We start from the raw sequence: 18869 nt of genomic DNA, 5'->3' as shown, positions 1-18869 counted from the left end.
GATGAGGAAATAAAAAGGAGTAGGAGTTGTCTCATTGGTGAGGACACCCAACTCCCTAATGGGCCTCTTCTAACCCTATAGACAGGAAATAAAGCCTGTTCTGAAATTTATGCTTTAAAAAATGATAGTATAATCAAAAGGACAGGCAGCGCAAAACTTAACAGTTGGTGCAATTTAAATAACGCTTCCGATTCCCAGGAAGCTTGCCATGTAACTGCGGAAAGCACTTCCACGTGTAAATTGGTCACTTTTGAGATGAGCCGGTACCTTCTGAAATTAGCAGATTACTTAAGCTTGAAGGAGCTAAGGTCACCATTTGTTATTTGATTGCTCTTTGCTCTAAGCTTCGAGGGCAGCCAATAATGCAGAGTGCTGGACTTCCACTCTTGTTTTCAAATTAAAGATTTAATTACAATCTTCACTGAAGATGAACCAAGTGTGAAAATACCTGATCTACTTGGAACGCGGGATCGAGGAGGAGTGTGTGGGTTGGAGTCAGTGCCCGGGCATTTAAATACTTTCAACAGTAGCATTAAGGGTGAAATCAATTATATTATGACCAAATGCTGCCCTGAGGGTTAGTCAGAGTCAGGGAAATTTATATTCTTCTTATTTATCATTTTCTTACAGCTGAAAGTTTTTTTTTTTTTTTTCTTGGTAGTTATTGTGATAGACAACAGACTTGAATCTCCAAGACTTCCAGGTTGGCAAGGCAGACACATCTTTGAAATGCGTGGAGACACACTTGCAGACTAACCCCGTGGCCACTGTGGATTCATGTGTCAGGTGTGCCTATGAAAAAGGCTGAGGCTGAGAGTTCTCTGTATGTCTGCTGAATTAGGCCTATTTATTGTAGTGTTCACATCCTCAATCAGGCAGTAATAAAAGCAGTCTTTCCAAAACCTATAGGATGGCACCACATTACTTACTTTTTTTTTTTAAAGATTTTATTTATTTATTCATGAGACACACAGAGAGGCAGAGACAGGCAGAGGGAGAAGTAGGCTCCCTGCGGGGAGCCCGATGTGGGACTTGATCCCAGAACCCCGGGATCACGCCCTGAGCCGAAGGCAGACACTCAACCCCTAAGCCCCCCAGGAGCCCCACATTACCTACTTTTTTATGCCTGTTTTTTCTTTTAAAGATTTTCATTTATTTATTCATGAGAGACATACAGAGAGAGAGAGAGGCAGAGACACAGGCAGAGACACAGGCAGAGGGAGAAACAGGCTCCATGCAGGCAGCCTGACGTGGGACTTGATCCCAGGTCTCCAGGATCAGGCCCTGGGCTGAAGGCGGCACTAAACCACTGAGCCACCCGGGCTGCTCCATTACCTACTTTTTTAAGGTAATAGTTTTAATAAGGTTCTTTCACTGTGGAGGAAAGAAGGTGCCTGTATGCCTTTGGCTTTAGTTTCACTTGTTCTAATATTTCTCTTAGTGACCAGAGTGACGTTACATTGTCCAAGAGTTTAAGAGTAGATTCATGAGGCTCCTGGGTGGCTCAGGCAGGACTCTTGATTTCTGCTCAGGTTATGATCTGAGGGTTGTGTGATCGAGCCTCACGTCAGGCTCTGTGCTAGGCGTGGAGTCTGCTTGAGATTCTATCTCCCTCTCCCTCTCCCCCCCTCTCTGATCACATGCATGTTCTCTCTAAATAAAGAAATAAAATCTTTTTTAAAAAAAAGAGAAGAAAGGGGATCCCGGGGTGGCTCAGCGGTCTGGAGCCTGCTTTGGCCCGGGGCACGATCTTGGGGTCCCAGGATCAGGTCCCACGTTGGGCTCCCGGCGTGGAGCCTGCTTGTCCCTCTGCCTGTGTCTTTTTTTTTTTTTTTTTATGATAGTCATACAGAGAGAGAGAGAGAGAGGCAGACTTCTGCCTGTGTCTCTGCCTCTCTCTCTCTTTCTCTATCATGAATAAATAAATAAAATCTTAAAAAAAAAGAAGAAAAAGAAGAGAAGAAAGACTTACGTGAGTTAACATGAAAGATCTCTAGGTGGGATTGAAAAAAGTAGACTGAACTTTAGATTGATGATTGAAAAAAGTAGATGTGAGCAACAATACGGTCGCTACAACCCCACTTGTGTTAAAAAGCAAAAAAGTCTGGAAAGACACACAATTTAGCTTGTGAGGCAACTGTTAAATGAGGAGAAAGACAACACAGTACATGCACATATTACATATTACAACTGGTTAAAAATATGTATGTGTATTCAAAAAAAAGACAACGGTCAGGAATTTCAGACAAAATAAAAAACAGCTGTGTTCTGTTCACTCAAGAAAAAATAATGTTATTTTGACTGTTCACTCAGAAATATGTTTGGAGAAACCATAGTTTTCCAATTTGTTTTTAACTGGTCTCTTTTAAATCTGACTTAACAGGCCCTTTCTAGACAAATAAAGCACAAAGATAGCTGTACGGCAAGTTTCATCTTGATGCAAGTATGAAATGCCTGATTGCAAACTATTTTCAAAGAAAAAATATGTAACTAGAGTCTAGTGATATTATTCATATGACCCACTTTAAGCTATTTTGATTTTTGGAAATGCTACTTTGCAGAAGGTCTAACTGGCTGATAAAAATCTGCAGTGCATTATTACCATTAATCTGTTGTGATACAGCAGGTCTTCCTCCAACAATTCTGGACAATTCCTTTGGTTAAGCTGCTCATTTTGGGATGCGCGCTTTAGGCAACTAGATTTACTAAATTATCTTGTTAACTTTATAAGCTTCTAAGATAAAACCTTATATACCTCCCAAAGCAAATAAGGAACTAGAATAAAAAAGAGACCATGATGTCTGTTTGGAACATTATAGAACAGTAATACTTTATGACACAAACCCTGTTACTCTAAGTGTGACCTTATACTACAGGCACAAATAAGATATCTGAAATAAAGTCAAACTTAAAGCCTGATTCAGGCGTGGCTCCATGTACACAAAAGATGTAGTTGCTTCTAAGTAAGTGATTTGAGATTCCGGGAACAAAAGATTTTGTCCTCAAAATACACCTGCCACCCACACCAAAATACCTGAAATTCCACCATTAGAAATTCATTTCTTCAGAATAAACACCAATGTCCTTTGAGAATGCAAATAATCAGAAATACTTAAACCTAAAACCAGTATTTTTTTTTTTACATTTTTAAAAATTAAGTTCAATTTGCCAACATAAAGTATAACCCCCAGTGGTCATCTCATCAAGTGCCCTCCTCAGTGCTCATCACCCAGTTACCCCATCCTTCCACCCACCTCCACTTCCACATCCTTTTGTTTCCCAGAGTTAAGGTTTCTCATGGTTTGTCTCCCTCTCTAATTTTTCCCACTCAGTTCCCTTCCTTTCCCTTATAATTCAATATTATTTTACCATGTTATTTATCAGGCTGTTTTCTCTCCAAAGAGAGGGTGCCACAGGGGAGCAAGGTTCCAAACGCAGGAACAAGTCCTAGATATGTATGCGGGCCCTCACTCTGTGAAGCAGTTGGATACGATGATGAAAGCCAATTCATTTCTCTCCTGGATTGGTCCTGTCTAAAACACCTTCAACTGTAATCTTTCTAGGAATTTTGGCAGGCACAAATTCAATCAGAGATATACAAGTGAGATCATGAAATTCCTAGAAAACCAATAATGATAACTACAATTGACTGAGCACAAACCCTATGCCATATGCAATATGAATCCCTGGTCAGAGGGAGGAAGACGTCTGTCCAGAGTTGTGCAGCACTAAGGGACAACCCAGGTTGGCACACACCATACTCAATTTTCCATTGTTCAACAGTGTCCCACACCCCCCAAAAAAAGTTACAAAGGAAAATAATCTGACCATGAATCATTGTTGAAGCTCCCCAAATCAATCAGATTCTCTGAATGGTCACTCATACTTTCAATCTTTCTTTAAGTACATATATTTTGATTAAGAAAGGTAAAAAAGGGACACCTGGATGGTTCCACGGTTGAGCATCTGCCTTTGACTCAGGTCATGACCCTAGGATCCTGGAATCGAGTCCTGCATCAGACTCCCTACATGGAGCCTGCTTCTCCCTCTGCCTGTGTCTCTGCCTCTCTTTGTGTCTCTCATGAATAAATAAATAAAATCTTAAAAACTTTTTTTAAATAAATAAGTAAATAAACTTCCCCAGAGAATAAAGGAAGAGGAATGATTCCTGTTTCATCCTATGAGCTTATGACAACCACGGTGCAAAAACATGATACAAATACCAGAAGAAAAGGAGAGAAGGTTGAGCTCACTTACGGTTTTAAGTACAGAAGTCCTAATAAAGACAGGTAAAGTGAATCCAACAATGTATTAAAAAGATAGTGTCTCATGACCAAGTAAGATTTATTCTGGGAATATGAGGAAGATTCTACATTAGGAAATTCATTAACGTGACTTACTGCATTAAAAAGAGAAAAATCACACGGCTATTTTGATGGATGCCAAAAAATCATTGATAGAAAGGTATGGCACATTCTTGTAGCTATTCACATGCATTACCATCGCGCACACTGGACAGGGACAGAACACAAACTATGTGAATCTATATGAAAGAAATGATAGAACTTCACTCTGACACTTCTGCTTTTCTGTATTATCTGATTTTCCCCCCCAATTATCTTGTATTGCTTTTTGTAAAAATAATGGTAGCGATGGCCTGGCATGAAGCCTTGAAGTAGGGAGTCACCCAGAGAACAATCCAAAGCCCTCTTCAGGCAGCTGCAATCTATAGTCCGTGCCAATAAAAGAAATAGTAATGTTCAAAGAGCAGATGAAGAAAAGAATATTGACAGAAAATAGAAATCAGTATTTTCAGCACAGGCAGAGAAGTTTCCTAGATCAAAACAGCAGAACCAGGGAGAACTAACTCCATTCTTGTAATTCACTTTGGAAAACATCATGATTTACAGGTTTTAGAGCTGGCTACTTCAAGGAGAGGACGTGGCCAATGAGGGAAGCTGGGAGCACCAAGGAGGGAGTACAGATCGTTCCTGTACATGGTACAACATGGGAGGGAGCCCTGCAGCGATGGGAACTTATAGGAAAGTCCTTAGCAGCCTCATGAGCTGTTCCAGGAGCAGAGGGTGGGCACCAGGGTTATCTCAATATGAAAGATCCTGGACCACCCAGGACACACAGCTGAGCAGGAGGTGAGGTTAGGATGCAGCTACTACGGAAACCAACAGGATTTTTAGGGGAGAGGGCCCATGAGGGATGAATACGTGGTCACTGAAGGCATCCCTAGAACACTGGGGGTGAGGCAACTCAACCAGGAGGAGCTGGGGGTGGTTAGAAAGTCACCCTGGAGCTGACTACCCCACCACCCTCCTCTCTCAGATCAAGGACTGCCTCTGCCCTTGGCCTAAACTTAGACTGTTACAGGACCCAGTGAATGTTGTTATTTTTTTTCTTAAAATTCATTTTTTTTTAGAGAGAGAACATGCAAACGGCGGGGGGGAGGGGGAGGGGGAGAGAGAGAAGAGAGAGAATCCTGAAGAAGACACCCCAAGGAGCATGGACCCCGGGCTCCCAGGACCCTGAGATCCTGACCTGAGCGAAAACTAAGAGAAGGCTGCCCAACCAGCTGAGCCACCCAGGCACCGCGATCCTGTGAATGTATTTCAATGCCACTAAAGTGCACACTTTAAAATGGCAAAAATGGCAAATTTTATGTTCTAGACATTGCTCACATGGCCCAGCAAGCCCTACAGAACAGCAAGTGGAAGACGACAGTGGCCCAACCAGAAAGAAAACCAAAGAGAAGGCAGACGAGACCAAAAAAAATCATGAGACGGTTCTTTCCGTTAGTACGAAAGGCTAGTACAGAGTCCATGGTGCCAGGGCCGGCAGTCAGATCTGCAGCGTCTGCGGCCTCACCACGAAGGGTCAGGGTCGGACCTCCAATCACCTAAATTTGCAAAAGAACAAGTGCAGCCAATTTGCACAGTTGTCTCAACAACCCAAGTAACTCACAATGGGGTAGCACACGTCCTACCTACAGAAGAGCCATCAACCCAAGGAGAGAAATACATTCTCCAAAAAACATGATTCCTTCCCCAAGGAACTTGTGGGGCGAGCCAGCATGCCCTCCTTCCAGGGCTCCGCACACCACTGGCTCATATCAGGCAGTGGCCCGGGACAAGGCTGACACCCACGGCTGGTACAATTACAGTAAAATGTTCCCAGCCCCGAGAACGATTTGGGGATAATTTCACTTACGGCACGGGGGACCCTTTTCTACCTATCAATACACAGAACAATACACAATAAACCTCTCTGGCTTAACGGCAGCCAAGTGCTATTCGCAGGATTAAAAAATGAGCAAATCATTTGCCTCCATTTCCAGGAGACAAACATTGGGTTTGTTAAGTAAACAAAAAGTCATTTGTACTCAAAAGACCACTCAGGATGGATATAAACAGTTCTGATTTACTCCAACGGGTGTGGAGGGGGTGTCATTTATTTCCGTCCACTTAGCACTGTAACAACTGCTTTTCAAAAACCGACATTGATTCATGAAAATGAACATACGGACTCTCTTTGCAGCATAAACCCCAACAGCCTCAGGCAACAGAAATGTAGTACAAGGCGCTGGAGACGGGCCTGCGGAAGCAAGCCATTAGCCGGTATTTAACGCAATCTATGGCTCATCAGAAAAGCGCTTAGCACAGGAGTCAGACCCAGACAGCCACTTAACTGTCCCCTCCAGCGATTACACTCTCTCAACCCAAGAGTGTGTCAAATTAAAACAACTACACATTGACTTTTTGCTTCTGTAAACATTAAGGGGTGATTGACAACGTGAGGCTGCAGCCAGCCAGGCATTATCATCCACCTCTCTTGCTTCCCTGCTCCCAGGTCTGTCTCCTTAGGGAGAGTGCTACAGAGGGCCAAAGGGTTTCAGGGCTCTCTCGCCGGAGCTCACCTAAGGAGGGCCTACCATCTTGTACGGATGAACGGCTTCAGGTGATCTTAGAAAACTAAGCATTTTAAAATACAGTATCTGTCACTGTCTTTTAAGAAACATGCTACTCACTTCCAATCAGGAAAATGCAAGATCAGCCAGTCTTCTTCCCACACTATTATCTATTCTCACTGCTTTACTATGATCCTGATTTTGGAAGGATTCTCTTATTTTATTTGCCTTTATTACACAACCATAAGGGGTAAGAAAAAGGTACAGTTGAGACAGATGGAGAGACAAATACCTAAAAGTAAAACAAACAAAAATAATAATAAATAAGCAGGAATATGTATTCATCACTGATATCCAGGTGAATCATCAACTGGCAACTTTACAGTCTTGTTCTGTGGAATGGACACGTCATGCCTAATGTTCTCTGATGATCACAGACAAAGGCCACAGGCAAGTGTTATTAACCCTTCTGATGCTTTTCCCTCTTGGTGCCAAGACCATCCAAAGAGGAAAGGAGTCTTCAAGTAAGGGAAAACTGGATGTGCACATGCAGAAGAATGAAGCTGGACCCTACACCTTATACAAAAATGAACTCAAGATGGGTCACAGATATAAACGTTACAGCTGAAAGTATAGAACTCTTAGAAGAGAAGATGGTGATGGTACAGAGTAGGGTGGGATGGGGGGAGCTTTATGACGTTAGCTTTGGCAATGGCTTCTTGGATACGACCCCAAAAGCATAGGCAACAGAAGAAAGAACAGACAAATTGGATTTCATCACGATTAAATAGGTCTGTCTCTGTGTGTATCAAATGAGGGGAAAATACAATCCACAGAGAGAAACTCACAGAATGGGAATTCGTATTTGCAATTGGTATCTCTGATGGGGGATCCAGGCCACTTCCCTCCCCAACACCTTGTTTTTTGTTTTTTTTTTTAAAGATTTTATTTAACTCATGAAAGACACAGAAAGAGAGGCAGAGACACAGGCAGAGGGAGAAGCAGGCTCCCTATGGGGAGCTTGATGTGGGACTTGATCCCAGGACTCCAGGATCACGACCTGCGTTGAAGGCAGACGCTTAACCACTGAGCCACCCAGGCATTCTCCATTCTCCACCTCTCAGTTTTAATGCAAGCAATCCTTGGCAAGTCCCCAAGGACTCACATGTTCACATGCCACCCCATGGCCAGAAGACAGGTTTTCCACCCATTCTTGGACTGAGATCAACCAAGTTCTAGTCTACTCACTTCAATCTGCTATTTAGAATTTAAAATGTGCAACATAGGTTATTAGGTCCAAAGATCAGCCAATGTTAATCAGGATTCAATTATTCCTCCCTCAACCCTACAGGTTGTTTGAAGAAGGGCTGATGTTACCACAAGAGTTAGGCTTTTATTACATGTTGCTGAATATTTATTTATTTATTTATTTATTTATTTATTTATTTATTTGATTTTAGTAATCTCTACACTCAATGTGAGGCTCAAACTCAGGACTCTGAGATCAAGAGTCACACTCTCTTCTGACCGAGCCAACCAGGCACCCCAAAAGTTACTTTTAAAATAGTGTTTGGGGCAGCCTGGGTGGCTCAGTGGTTTAGCACTGCCTTCAACCCAGGGAGTGATCCTGGAGACCCAGGATCGAGTCCCGCATAGGGCTCCCTGCATGGAGCCTGCTTCTCCCTCTCTCTGTGTCTCTGCCTCTCTCTCTCTCTCTCTCTCATGAATAAATAAATCAAATTAAAAAAATAAAATGGTGTTTGTTGAACTTATATTACCTGAGTCATTCCTTTGTCTCAGGTTTATTTTTTTTATTTTTTAAAAAAGATTTTATTTATTAATGAGACACATAGAGAGAGAGAGAGGCAGAAGGAGAAGCAGGCCCCATGCAGGGAGCCTGACATGGGACTCGATCCCAGGTCTCCAGGATCACGCCCTGAGCTGAAAGTGGTGCTAAACCGCTGAGCCACCTGGGGCTGCCCTTTTGTCTCAGGTTTAAACACCATGCTGCACCTCCCGTAACAAACTGGCCCTCACCTGTCCAGGACAGAACCACCATCCGTCCAACTGAACACCAGTGATGATGGACATATCTTAGTTCTGCATGATCCAATATGGCAGCCACGAACCATACGTGGTTGCCGAGCACTAGAACGTGGCTAGAGTGAGCGAAGAATTGGATTTTAAATTTTAATTCATGGAAGTCAGAATAGCCCCATTTACCTAGAAGCTCCTGTATTACATAGTACAGGCTCCAGAGAGCAGGCTCAAGAGCTGCAATGCTGATAGTCTGAGGTTGGAAAGACAGAGACATGGAGTCAGGAGACAGCCCAAGCTTTGTCACTTATTCTCTACTGAGCAGTTTGCTCTGCTCTCAAATAAGGCCAATGATTTTTGCTCTACCTACCTGTGGATTCACATAAAGATACTCCCATCTCTGTCCCTGGTTCCCTGCACAGGGTTCCTATAACCCTGGGAATTTCCTGAGTGATAAGGGCAACAGAAGCCTCTTTGATTCTGATAAGGTGGCACTTGGTGGGCCCCTGGACCATTTTAAGATGGGGGCTGAGCACCAGAAAGGCCCAGCCTTAGTTAGAAGCTAAGAAATTCTAGCCATGCCCCATCAACATCCAAGGAGGGGATAGAGGCCAATGGCCAACAATTCAACCATTGTGCCTAATGATGAAGCCTCCATACGACAGGGTTCAGAGAGCTTCTGGGTTGGTGAACACATCAAAGTGCTGGGGGCTGATGCCCCGAGAAAGGCATGGGAGCTCTCCACCCTCTCCCCATTCTTTGCCCTATACATCTCTTCCATTTGGTTATTACTGAGTTACATCCTTTATATTAAACCAGTAATAATCAGGTGGATGAAGGTCCTAGTCTCTGCCACACTTGCCAAAAAAATAAGCTAAGTCTAACTTGTAGCATCACACTGGCATGAACTGTTTAAAGTCATACAGAGCACTCACTACAAGGGCAAAGAGGATAAGGAATCAGAAATCCTTTTCCCAAAATCAGATATATGGGGGAATAAAAGATGTAACCAGTTTGTAGGGTGGGGGAATGTAGGAAAGAGCAACCACCTGGAAAAGAAGCGCTCTGGGTGAGTGGGGTGTGCCTGACCCCAGCACTCTCCATCTCTGGAAAACACCCCTGCTCTGGGCATCTGACTGTCAAATCAGGGCCTGCCATGGGCAGGGCCTGGCACATCAGACGTTAGAAGGTGAGTGGTCAGCAGATTCCAAACACTAGCCATGGGGCTGGGAACACACCGGCTCACTAGATCTCTGCCTCCTTCTCCTATGTCCCAAGAACATCATCAAGAAGAGAAGACATTTAGAGACACTGAATTCTTCAAGGGTGTTACATACTCTACTGTGTTCCCCTAAATTCCTATGTTAAAGCCCTAGCCGCCAAGGAGACTGCACTGGAAACTGGGCCTTTAGGGAGATTAACTGAATTTTTTTTTCAAATTTATTTATTCATGGGACACCTGGGGGGCTCAGTGGTTGAGCATCTGCCTTTGGCTCAGGTCGTGATCCTGGGGTCCTGAGATCGAGGTCCACATTGGGGACTCCCCCGCAGGGAGCCTGCTTCTCCCTCTGCCTGTCTCTGCCTCTCTCTGTGTCTCTCATGAATAAATAAATAAATCTTAAATTTTTTTTAAAAAAAGCAAGAGAGATCAAAGCTCTTTCTCTTTCTGACTTTCTGAGCACACAGAGAGACAGGCCGTGTGAGGACAGGTGAGGCAGCCGGCTATAACCCCAACCACCCCTTGACCTGGGACATCTAACCACCAAAACCGTGAGAAAATACGTGTATTACCGAAGCCACCCAGTCTGTGCTATTTTGTTATGGCACCCCGAGCAGAATAACATAAATCGTGTTAGCATTAAACAAGAAAGTAACACAGCCTGGCTTGTTCAATGTCCATATACATCAGTTCCTCTCATTTCATATAATACGTTCTACTCATTACAGGCACTCATGTGTTGAGTTGAAAGTGCTGGAGATTTACCAAAATAAAATTACACACATATTTCACCTTGAGAATTTTATGGTTTCATAGATGGTTTTTGTTGTTGTTTTTGTTGTTGGGTCCTGCAACAGTTTTCGAACTCAAAAGAAACCCAGCCCTTCCATATAATGGAATATTATTTCGCCATAAAAAGGAACGAAGTGCATGGTACAACGTGGATGAACCAAAAACGTAATGCCGAGCAAAAAAAGCCAGAGGCAAAAGGTCACCTAAGATTCCATATAGGAGAATACGCCAAATCCATAAAAACAGAAAATAGAATGGTAGCTTCCAGAGGGTGGGAGCGAGGTACAAAGGAGGAGTGACTGCATAGAGGGGAATCTTTTTGGGGCAATGGAAACATTTCTGGGATTAAGATTGTGGTGATGGCTGCACAATTTTGTCAATATACTAAAAACCACTGAACTGTATACTTAAAGGAGATGAATTTTATGGTGTGTGAACTGTGTATCAATAAAGCTGTTCTAAGCAAACAAATAATTCAAGCCCCATGCAACCTCTCTAACCATGTAAGTAACAAAGGCAAAATGTGCCCGGATAGGGCTGCATATTTGGAACATCTGCCCACAAAGTGTGGATGTAATCCTGGTTTCTCTAGCTTAAGAAGAAAAAAAAAAAAAAAACACCCAACACATCTCTCCTTAGGTTAGAGAGACCTCGACCAAGTCCTGCATTAAGAGCAAGAAAGCGGGGCACGCGGCTAGGCCCTTCCAGGGCCTGCAGAGGCTCAGAGGGAAGGCTGTTCTCCTGTGGATGCAAAGGAAAGGCAGGCGTCCCCAAGATCTGCTGACATTTAAGGGTCACTGCCCCATGCTCTCTGCCATGGTTCACATCCTGGACATGATGCCAGGTCCACGGACAGAAAACTGGCACTCCAGGGGTTTACCACCTGTGTGCTGACCGAGCCGTTGGTTTACATCCAGGTAGAGGTTCGGGAAGCAGATAGAACCTGGTCCTGCGGAGAGTTTCAAAGAGTCACTGTTCTGCCCCACAAAGTGGTACGAGGCCACAACTGAACCACCAAACGCACAGATTAGAGATTCCCATTCTGGTTCTGGGCGGCAGTGGGTTACATTTTATTTGCTGCTGTGTTAATGGATCTAACCCGTAAAACGGGAAAAAAGAAATGTGTGGTGTTATCTGGGGCTACAATGAATCACCGTTTGACTGAAATGGAGGAAGAAACACTACAGTTAGTGTGGAAGAGGAGGACATATAATCCAGAAGTTCTTCACCCAGAAACCCGTGAATGGCTTTAACCAAAGTAGGAAACCACTCCAAGCATGATCAGCACTGCCATGTGTACTATTTTTACCAGAAATATAAATGAAGCAACTGTTAAAACTCCTGAGTATGCTTCCAGAAAGTGTGGCGGTCCTGTGTTCAGATTTCCCTTTCACTGTTTACCTCTGGGGTCCTACAACGGTCATTCAGAGAAGACTTGAAAGGAGCCAGAGATCACCAGGTTTAGCAAATAAAAGCACAGGATGCTAAGTGAAATTGAAATTTTGGGCAAAATAAATTATTTTTAGCATAACAAAATATTGTGAACATAATTACATTAAAAGAATCGTTCGTGGGGCAGCTGGGTGGCTCAGCGGTTTAGTGTCTTCCTTTGGCTCAGGGTGTGATCCTGGGGTCCTGGGATCGAGTCCCGCATTGGGCTCCCTGCAGAGAGCCTGCTTCTCCCTTTGCCTATGTCTCTACCTCTCTCTGTGTTTGTCTTTCATGAATAAATAAATGGAATCTTTTTTTTAAAAAAAGAATTGCTTGTGGTTTATCTGAAATGTAACTCGTAACTGGTCATTCAGCATTTGACAACACAGCCCTAGTGGAACAAGTGCATTGCATTGGGTTGACTTGGGGCTCTTCTCTCCCCCCACCCCAGCTGACAGAGCCAGTGGAAGGCTTCTACCCCTGTCCCACCTCTGGAGGCCAGCCCTAAATGCCCACAATTGTGTCCTGCACCACATCAGGAGGCTCACAAGTGGCACCGTTAATCAATCCCGAGTAAGAAGACATAGCAACTAAGAGGGAACAGGCAGGGGATGCCTGGGTGGCTCAGCGGTTCAGCATCTGCCCATGGCTCAGGGCGTGATCCTGGGGTCCTGGGATTGAGTCCTGCATCGGGCTTCCCACAGGGAGCCTGCTTCTCCCTCTGCTTATGTCTCTGCCTCTCTGTGTCTCTCATGAATAAAAAAAATATTTAGGGACACCTGGGTGGCTCAGTGGTTTAGTGCCTGCCTTTGGCCCAGGGCATGATCCTGGGATCCCAGGATCAAGTCCCACATCAGGCTCCTGCAGGGAGCCTGCTTCTCCTCTGCTTATGTCTCTGCCTCTCTCTCTCTCTCTCTGTCTCTCTGTCTCTCATGAATAAATAAATAAAACCTTTAAAAAAATATTTTAAAAAGGAGGGAGCGACAGCCAGAAAAAGAGCAGAGGGCAATGGTGGGCAGGCTATTTGCCACTGCGTTTAAAGTTAGGGGGAAGCCCTACCCGAGACTTGGTATAAACGGGGGACAAACCTTGGATTCATTGTAGCACCAGTTATGAAAAGACCACAAAATGGTTCTCCCAGCTTCCCTCCTCCAGGGAGAGAAGAGAGAATTTGAAAATCTGTGTTAAGAAGATGATCATGGGGCTGCAGGGCCCAGAATATTATTTTTTTATGGAGCTCATTTTTAATATCAGCACTTTTAGGGTGCATGTAAATAAACCTGATCATGCAATAAATTCAGTGTGCTCTTTTATTTTGCAGATTTAAGCTAAAACACCATAAATCTTCTCTTGGAAGCAGCATCTTTCAAGATAACAGAGGCAGCACCAGGATTTTGATACCCACTAAAAAAAACAATAAATAAGCAACCGACTTCAGAGGCCTCTTCGAGTGCACGTGCTCAGCCGACAGGCGAGGCTCTGGACAGCGGGTGGAAGGGTCCTGTGGGGTTTCCTCGCGCCGCCCTGTATCACGAGGATGGTTCCCGCACACCACAGCAACCCCGGGAGAGAGGGCTCCCTGGCTTTGTAAGAAAGGATGGTAAAAATGACCACTGCCCGCCCAGCAAAAGCGAACCCCCTTCTACGAGGAGATAACCATCCACCCTGGCTCCCCCCTCCGCCGCCGAAGATTCTCGTTATGCCAGTTTCAACAAACCACCGGTGGAAGGCCCATCAACGCTGGTCCCCATTCTTTACAGCAGGAGCCCAGCTGGAAGCTGACCCCAGCATATACTGTATACCCGTGTATATGTGCAAGATGGGACGTATATGCCCATATATAAATACATATAAAGCTAACTTTCAGTGTTCAGAAAACAAAAGCTATCCCCATATAACAGCCAAATTCTGACATAACTCAATTTAGACACCTCATCTGGTGTGCACTGCACTCATTCCCAGTGTAAACCCCACCGCGCCGGGCAATGATATACTGTAATGTCACAGCGCAATCTGGATTTACTATAAAGGGCCGCCGCCGGGCTTCAGAGCAGTAAACATTGCAGCGAGGTGTATTTCACACTGAGCTGGTTTTTATGAAGAACACTTCACCGCCCAGGCACGGCACCTGGATGATGGATGGTGAAAGATGCATGACAAGCTTCATCATTGTTTGTAAATCTTAACTGTTCCTGCTCACTAACTCTGGAGGCAATTTTCAAAGACAGCGGCCGACAGAAGGACAGCACAGCTCTCCTGAAGGTTATTCGAGTTGTACTTGGCCTGGGCCGCGCCTCTGGAGGAGCCGAGGGCGGAAAATAAACTCCGGAGTTACTCACTTCTCCCCGCGCCCCCAGAAGCATCCCCGGCGCCCCGTGCACGCGGGTGCGGCCCAACCAAGACACGTCCTGCGGGAGGGTGCGGGACGCTCGGCCAGAGTGGCTACTGTCGCGTCCAAGTGAATGCCCGCGTGGACGCTGCCTCTTCGGGAGTTTTAAATGGAAATGGTCACTGAATGAGGGACGGGATTGGCAAACTCGATGCGCGAAGTGCCCACAAAAGGCTGGGTTCCCTGCACCCGTCGGGCAGGCAGGGGAGCAAACGTCACCCCTGCACTCCATCAAGATAAAATCGGCGCGCACGGCCCGGGCAAGCACTGCCCTGCCGTCACCGTGTGCAACCTACTTATGTCGGGACACGGAGGAGTTCCTAAAAGTGTAGTATCCAGAGCTCACGCCCTGTTGTCCTGCTCTGGACGGTCTTCTGTAGCCCAAAGGAAAACCCTCGCAAAGGGGCCCTGAGCTTTCCAAGAATGAATTAAAGATGTAAAAGCAACCTCGTAATAAGCCACGGACAGACGAGGTGGAACGTAAAATACTGCCTCAAAATTATCTGGGGGAAAACAGGTCTTTTATCCACCCTAACTTTATTTTTTTTCCATTTTTTTAAAGATTTTATTTATTAGAGAGTGAGGCGCAGAGGGAGGGAGAGAGAGAATCTCAAGGGGACTCTCGGCTGTGCTCAGAGCCCGACACGGGGCTCCATCTCCAGACCCTGAGATCAGGACCTGAGCCCGTATCAGGAATCGGATGCTTAACTCACTGAGCCACCCAGGTGCCCCTCACCCTAATTTTAAAATAACACAGAAAAGCCACAGAAAATAAAAACGACTATAGTAAAGTAGTTGCTTGTGTTTCTGTTTACACTTACCATTTCAAATCTGATAACTAGTTATTTAATTTTTTCACGTCTGCCTTCATCAAATACTAATACTCTCTCCTGTAAAATACAAAAAAGATGCATATATAGCTACAAAAGTTAACCTGACTTTAGGGTGTTAAGTCACAAAGGTGTTCTAAAGTTTATATTGAGCTTTAGGAAGAGCACTGTAAATACTACACCTGGTATGTTGGTGGTTTTTTTCCAAGCTGTTTTTTGGGGTTTTTTGGGGGGTGACACCAACATGCTATAGAAAGACACTCCTGGAAGGGGTATTTCTGCATAATGCATATGCTGAAGGAGTAGGTCCTAGAATTTTATCATTACAGAAAAAGAGTTACTATTGCATGCATATCTTTAGACTCAGCAGATAAAATGTTTCCAAATCCCAATCAGAGCCATCATTTCCTTGAAAATATGTCATACACGAGACTGCCAGACTGTTGCCCAGTGAGGACTTAGACAAGTAAGGCATCACTGTGCCTCATTTTCTCTACCTGCCACGTGCTTCTCCTCTCCCTGTCTCCATGCCTCAGCGTCTTCATCTGTAAAATGGGGATAATACTACTACTGTAGAATTAAACAAGGGATGCCCTGGGTGGCTCAATGGTTGAGAATCTGCCTTCGGCTCAGGGTGGGATCCCGGGGTCCTGGGATCAAGTTCCACATTGGGCTCCCCGCAGAGAGCCTGCTTCTCCCTCTGCCTGTGTCTCTGCCTCTGTGTCTCTCGTGAGTAAATAAAATCTTTTTTTAAAAAAAGGAATTAAACAAGTTATCCCCACTGAGCGCACAGAACTTTCTCTTACAGACACTGTCAGAGCTACTTGCTTGTGAGGAGAGGAAAAGGAAGGGAGGGATGAGAAACCACAGGATATGCCAGCACAAAGAATGCCTGGGGGAGTGCTTTGGAGAAAAGAGTTCCTATGCTGCCTCTGGTTCCCCAACACTAGCTCCAAGGCTCAGAGATACCACAACGTCCCACCTTCCCCACCCTGCCCCAGGCTCTCTAGTTAGTATGGTTCTTAAGGAAGCCCCTTGGTGACCTTGCTCACAGGGGTGTTATTCATCAAAAACCAGTATATGCAAAGCAGTCAGTCTTCAAATTTGACTTTCCAAAGGGAATATAGAGAATATTCTACATGATATGAACCCACAATATATTGTAGCCTGAAGGCTGTACCCTACACCTGCCCATGTCTGCTTTATTTCCATAACTGTTTTAATAAGATGCCAGGCTCTGGGCCAGTGGGGCACAGCAGGAAGGATCCAAGGCTTGGTTTCTTCTTCATTCCAGAATCCATGGACCATGCCAAGAGCCATCTGGTAACACAGGAGGATGCGAGGCACCTGGCAGACTGCAAAGCTGAATGGACGAGTGATCCCCGCCCTGCATGTGTGAGACCACAACCCGATAACTCTTGCAGAAGGGCTGCAGTATGTGAACTCCTTCCTTCTCTGAGTCTGACCTCCCTCATGGACATGACCCTTTCTAGACCAGCGGTGGGAGCCTTGTCAAAGGCAGTGTTTTACACAGATGGCATGCCAGGGTGCCATCAGTTCTCAATCTTTCCACAGTTTGCCTTATAGGGCCCTCTTTTAATGGAGGAAATGGGCTTTCAAGAAACAATGGAAACCTGTGTGTCCCCATTGATTGGCATCTCAGCTCGCCATCATTGTTATTCTTCAGCTACAAAGGGACCTGCCGGTGTCCCTCCACACTGCTCTGCCCTGGCTGTTCCCTCTGCTTTACTTGGCAAACATGGCACATGTAATATATTAAAAAATAAGCCTCCAGGCCTGCCTGTTGTTTATTATATGCTTAAAATCATTATGCATTATCTTCCTCACTCAGAAGACCACAATGTCTAGCTAATTTCTAGAATCATAATACACATATGGCTAGTTTCAAACAGCACTCCTGAATGATCGTGATGACTCTCATTGGCACAGCTCACTGCCAGGCACATGCAGGAATAGGAAGATATCTGAGACGTGGTGGTGGGTATTCCTATAGGAAATAAGGAGTTGACAACTACTGCTGTGCTTTTTTTACAGAATTTTTTTTTTTTTTTTTTTTTTTTTTTTATGATAGTCACAGAGAGAGAGAGAGGCAGAGACACAGGCAGAGGGAGAAGCAGGCCCCATGCACCGGGAGCCCGATGTGGGATTCGATCCCGGGTCTCCAGGATCGCGCCCTGGGCCAAAGGCAGGGGCTAAACCGCTGCGCCACCCAGGGATCCCATTTTTTTACAGAATTTTTTATGAGGCCCATATATACTAGGTAAGGCTGTTACTATTTTTTTCTTTTTCTTTTTTCTTAAAAGATTTTATTTATTTATCCATGAGAGATACAGAGAGAGAGAGAGAGAGAGGCAGAGACATAGGAAGAGGGAGAAGCAGGCTCCCTGCGGGGAGCTGGATGCAGGACTCAATCCCAGGACTCCAGGATCACCACCTGGGCCAAAGGCAGATGCTCAACCACTGAGCCTCCCAGGTACCCTACTTTTTTTTTTTTTCAACTTTCCAGATGAGGGAAATGAGGCTGGAAGAGAGAAAGCAAGCATATTACAGCAGTTACAGAGCTGGGGAACTGAGCTGGATGTCCTTTCCTGGGGTGATCATTTCTTGGGGGGACCCATTGCCTGGTGAGCATTGGCCTCTGAGTCATTGACAACGAATGCCCCACTGACCTGTCTGTTCAAAGCTAGGGCTGAAAATAAAAAGGTCACATAAGGAAGACAGTTAACTATGTCAAGCTTACAAGTCAAAGCTTACAAGTCAAGCTTTTCCATTTTTTTTTTTTTAAAGATTTTATTTATTCATGAGAGACACACAGAGAGAGGCAGAGACACAAGCAGAGGGAGAAGCAGACTCTATGCAGGGATCCTGATGCAGGACTTGATCCCGGGACCCTGGGATCACGTCCTTGGACGAAGGCAGGCGCTAAACTGCTGAACCACCCCGGGATCCCCCAAGTCAAGCTTTTTCTTTGAAATTTAGGAAACAATAAGTCATTTCCTAAAAAGCCAAGTCTAAACTCAACATTCTATACATGTTGCATAAAATGTATTCAGCTTTCCTCAAGGCAGAGGAAGAAAAAGGTCAGTGCCTTTCTCCTCTGCAGTCTTGCCAGACCCTCAGAGTGGAACAGACACGAGAAGCAGCCCTTAGAATCTCTGGCCTGCTCTCCCTCCCGTCTGAGCAGGACTCTGAAGCATTTCCAGAACATCTTTCTTCCGGACGAGAAGAACTGCC

At 44.9% G+C, this 18869-nt stretch overlaps 1 protein-coding gene across 5 annotated transcripts in view; it reads right to left on the bottom strand.

Annotated features, from left to right (window-relative positions):
- The window catches only part of DMRT1 (doublesex and mab-3 related transcription factor 1), a 113521-nt gene that overhangs the window by 19987 nt on the left and 74665 nt on the right, over positions 1 to 18869 (bottom strand). The window lies entirely within an intron of this gene.

Source organism: Canis lupus, chromosome 1 (genome assembly GCF_003254725.2).
Source record: "Canis lupus dingo isolate Sandy chromosome 1, ASM325472v2, whole genome shotgun sequence".
NCBI lineage: Eukaryota > Metazoa > Chordata > Mammalia > Carnivora > Canidae > Canis > Canis lupus.
The sequence above is the reverse complement of the archived record's forward strand: the minus strand, read 5'-3'. Positions and strand labels throughout refer to the sequence as shown.